The sequence below is a fragment of the Cornus florida genome, unplaced genomic scaffold (genome assembly GCF_030987335.1).
Source record: "Cornus florida cultivar Cherokee Brave unplaced genomic scaffold, ASM3098733v1 CherokeeBrave_3.0.0_Hap2_Chr08, whole genome shotgun sequence".
NCBI classification, from domain to species: Eukaryota; Viridiplantae; Streptophyta; class Magnoliopsida; order Cornales; family Cornaceae; genus Cornus; species Cornus florida.
Window position 1 is genome coordinate 60,803,786 of NW_026775578.1, and position 4,651 is coordinate 60,808,436.

At 33.5% G+C, this 4,651-nt stretch overlaps 1 long non-coding RNA gene across 1 annotated transcript; it reads right to left on the reverse strand.

Annotated features, from left to right (window-relative positions):
• Nucleotides 1–1,364: 1,364 nt before the first annotated feature.
• On the reverse strand, nucleotides 1,365–2,124 carry LOC132271833 (uncharacterized). The gene is made up of 2 exons (XR_009469847.1): nucleotides 1,710–2,124; nucleotides 1,365–1,510 (listed from the first exon to the last, which is right to left on the reverse strand). It is a non-coding gene; the product is annotated as an uncharacterized LOC132271833 (long non-coding RNA).
• Nucleotides 2,125–4,651: the final 2,527 nt, after the last annotated feature.

The following is a 4,651-nucleotide window of genomic DNA, read 5'->3' on the forward strand; positions in this document are numbered from 1 at the left end:
AGTCGGTCTTCTAGCTTGAAGATAGAGAGAAGCGCACCGACATGTATAGGACATGCATGAGAAGAAGATGGAATGGGTTTACAAGTGCTCCAGACTCCAAGTGGGAGATTGTTGTGGTTTTGTGGAGTCTAATTAGGTGGAAGATTTTTAGAAAGATTTAATTATATGGAAACTTCAAGAGTACTGAATTTTAGGGAAAATTCAGTTTCCTAATCTAATTTGACTTCCTTATTGGTTTGAGGAAAATTCAATTTCCTGATTTGATTTAATTTCCTTATTGGTTTTGGATTCTACAAAAGGCAAGTTCTTGTAAGACAAGTTTGGGACTCTATAAATAGGGGTGAAAGTTAAAGATAAAGTTGTGCCAATACAAGAGAGAGCAATTGAGAGAGATTGAGAGAGAATTCTCCTTGTAATTCTTCATCTTTTTCATAGTGATTTTGTTCAGTGTGCTCCATGGACGTGGCCCAAAGATTTGGGTGAACCATGTATATTTTGTGTTCTTGTGTGTGATTTTTTTTTATTCTTCGTGATTGCTTGTTTGTTCCTTGAACAGTGTTGTTTATTTTGCATTTCCGCCACAACAACTGGTATTAAATCCGGTTGATTGTGTAGTGCAACTCTAACATCTCCTATAGAGACTTTTAACTTGAACAATATCAAGATCCTTGTAGAGCCTTTCCAAGTCAATTGCTTCTCGTCAATAGTGTCAAGACCCCTGTAGAGCCTTTCCAATTCAATTCCATTGCATTTTTGCTTCTCAGACTTATGAATTGCACAACCCATCTTTATCTTTTTCTTTCAATTCAGTAAAAAATCAATTCAAGAAAAAATAAAATAAGAATAGGAATCCTTATATTCAAGTTAAATACACTGAAATTAAAAGCTTCGAACATCAAAACAACCATTGACCAAAAAGATTAGCAAGAATTAAAAATTCCTATATTTTTACTCCCAAATTTGATTTCCAAAAACTCACTATATAAAAATTCAAAATCTTCTCTTCGTAGAAAAATTTCAAAAGTCAAGCTCTTTCTTGTATATTGTACATATATTCATATATTTGTATATCTATATAAATTTGTTTCTCGAAGGGAGTCTTCTGCTTGCCTGCTTGAAATTCGTTAAGATTCAGATTTTGAATTAAAAAATAGTGATTTAAAAGTGAAACAGAATAGCCTCTAATATTAAGCAAGAAAAAAAGGGCGGATCAAGTGATGCTCATTTAGGAGAAAAGTGATGCAAAAGCAGAAGACTGTTAGTAATCTAAGTGATTCGCATAACTTGTAATGCCCCGAATTTTTTTTTCTAAATAAAATCTTCGATTTATTCAAATCAAAATACTTCAATTTCCACCCAGAATCTCAAAAGAAAATACCATTTTATTGATACAAATCAATTTCCTCAATTAAATACACAACTTCTCTAAAATAAATAATTTAATTCCTCTAGTCCTACTCTTCCTCCTAGCCTGCTACTATCAATCCAAGCTCATCCTCGGTACCTGAAACTGTAAGGGGGTGAGACGGGGGAAGTCCCAGTAGGAAAAACCATAACAAAAATCTCAAGGAGGTTTCATGAAAATTAGTTCACAAAATATAAATATATTTTTGAACAAAAAAAATATATATATGCAATTTAACAAAACAACATTAACAAAATGTTTGAGATAAAATCACCCAGACAATTCAAGATATAAAGAACCCTACTCTTTAAAAGAATAAATCAATACTGGATCATCATGCCTCAAGTCCATCTCGGCTCTCTGCTCAAATAAAATCTTGGCCCTTTGCCCTTTAATTTTTCTCTTCTGTTTACTCACCAAAACAGACCAATATATATAGGCAAATGACATAGCACAACAGGTCACCATACAACAAAAATCAAAACAATTGCAAACTTATCACTAAGTGCACCCCGTGCGACACCATCATCACATTTCTTGCTTTATCTTACTTTCTGCAGACACTTGCTGCCACTTTCTTTCTTTAATTTTTCTTTACATTAATTGTATACACAATACCCATGTGCACAAAGTAGTATTTAACCAAAATATCAACTAATAGGCCCACCACTAACACCATTTCAAACTTTTCTTTCTTTTCTTGCATTTTCGGATGGGTGCAGTCCTTCAGCAGACATCACAAATGAAACTATATACTATGTATATATATTCAATGTAACAAATCAAGACCCATAATATCTCATTTAGTGGGGCCCATTATCATCATCAATTTCGCTCCCTTTTTCCTCCTTAATTCTTATCTTTATCTTCATATCTTTTCATTCCATACAACACTTAACAAAGAAACATCAGCCACCGCAAAAAAACCACGTGAGAAAAAAATCAAAGCCAAAGGAAAATTGTCCACAGCAATCACAAAGTACGTGGGACCTGCCAAATTACCATTTCCATTCAATCTTTCATTCTCCTCTCAATATCGGCAGCCTCATCACCAACTGATGCAACAAAGATATATATATATATATATATATATACTGTGTAACAAAAAATAATTCAACCCATTAAAAATATTAATTAAGTAAATCCATTAGACATTCATTATACTCGGCTGGTAGCACTCATTCACCATTTCGGCACTACTCCCTTTTGATTCAATCTCCATCGGATCAAGAAATACAATATAAATTCAATTTCAACATAAATAAATCAACCCATTAAAAATTTCAATTGGGTAACTCACCAAGTCTCCAATTAAAACAAAATAATCAATTTGTAATTGATAAGCCTTAAATCATAATTAATCAAATTAATTATGACAACAAAAATTGAACCCATTAAATCTTTTAATTGGATAAATCTCCAATTCAATAATCAATAATCAATAATCCAACCTCGAATTGGTAAATCTCCAATAAAAACAAAATAATCAATTTAGTTGACCACTAAAAATCAAGAGTATAAAATTTAAAATCTTAAAAAAAAAAAATCCGGGTTGTCACATAACTGCATAAGCATTTGGGATTTTGGAAAATTGTTTCGCGATCCAGAACTGGCATGAGAGAGTGGAGCGCTTACTCCCCCGATGAGAAAAAGATTTCAATTGCTCTATCTCAGAGCCCCGAAGCACCAAGATTTCATTTTTTTTTTCTTGATAAATTTGTTTCTCTTTTTTCTATAAAAAAAAATGATCTGTTTGTATTGCCTATCCAAAAGAAGAAAAAGAAGAAGAGGAGAAGAGAGAAGAGAGAAGAGAAAAAAACAGCGAAATGCCTTACTGGTGAAATCGGCCGCTGCTCTACTTCGCGCTACTTCAACTCCTCGCTTGAACCCCAATTTTGTAACCCTAACATTGGTATTGAGATACAAAGCATCTCTATTGCTCTCTCATTTTGATCTCTCAAACTCATAATTTGAGAGATGGGTAAAAAAAGCTATTCCAATGACCTTTCATTTGACCTTTCAAAATTTGAAAATCTCAAAATTTCTCTCAAATATAAGAGCTGCCAATTTTTTTTGGCAGCTCTCTAACTCCAACCCCCCCCCCCCCCCCCCCCACACACACATATGTATAATTTCAAACACACACACACACACAATTTCAACCCAAATTCGTCTATATATATATATATATATATATATATATATATATATTTAAAAAAGATCATAAAAAATTTCACCAAATAGGATTTACTTTACAAAACAAGAATTACAGACCTTGATTAGTTGATTTAGGAAAAAAAATTAAAACAAAACCCATACATACAATTAGTAGTTGCAGAGAGAGAGAGAGGCCAAGCTTGAGAGTTGAGAGAGCGGCTGAAGCTTGCGAACGGTGAACCCGAACTAGAACAGCAGGCGATGTAAATTGAAAGATATGGGTTTTTGAACAATCTGAAATGATATACCAATATGGGTTTTGATCTTTTGATTCTTGCAGACAGATAGATAAATTGAAATATATGGTTTTTCAACTTCTGATTCTTGTAGATTTTCTAGTTTGCAGTTGCAGAGAGGGAGATAGAGAGAGAGGGGGAGTTCAGAGTTGAGAATGAGAATAGAGATGGAGGCAATTGGGGAGGCTGAAATGATTTGCCCTAAAAATATATATTTTTAATAATAACATACTCAAATATATATAATATACATATATATATATATATATATATATATATATATATATTAGTCCTTTTTTGACCAGATATTTTAGATTTTTGTTTTTTTTTAATTAAGTTTAATTTTAGTGTGACGGCCCAAGTTTTTCAACCCGGTGCGTCAGTGATGAACGGAAAGATGACCCGATAAAGGATCCGAAGTGCGGAAGCAAAAGACAAAACAACGGTCTCTAGAGATACAACATGGCTCTAAGACACCATTATGACCCTTAACGAGGTCACGGAACCCAAAGGAATCAAATGGGGAAGTAACGTTCCAAAAACGAACAAGATTAAACCTAGGGACAAAATTGTCATTTCTAGCTTAAAGTGGGTGCCACCGAGCACACCATTGGAAAGACAACAAAAAATTAATGAACTTAGACTCAAAAATCGCTTGATTCGGAGTCTGGATAAAGAAGATATGGCTAACGGAAGAAGAAGGGGCAAAACGGTCCAAAAGAGGAAACCCATGAACATCTAACCGGTTAGATGGCCTATCTAACCGGTTTAAAGGCCAAAAATAGTGACAAAA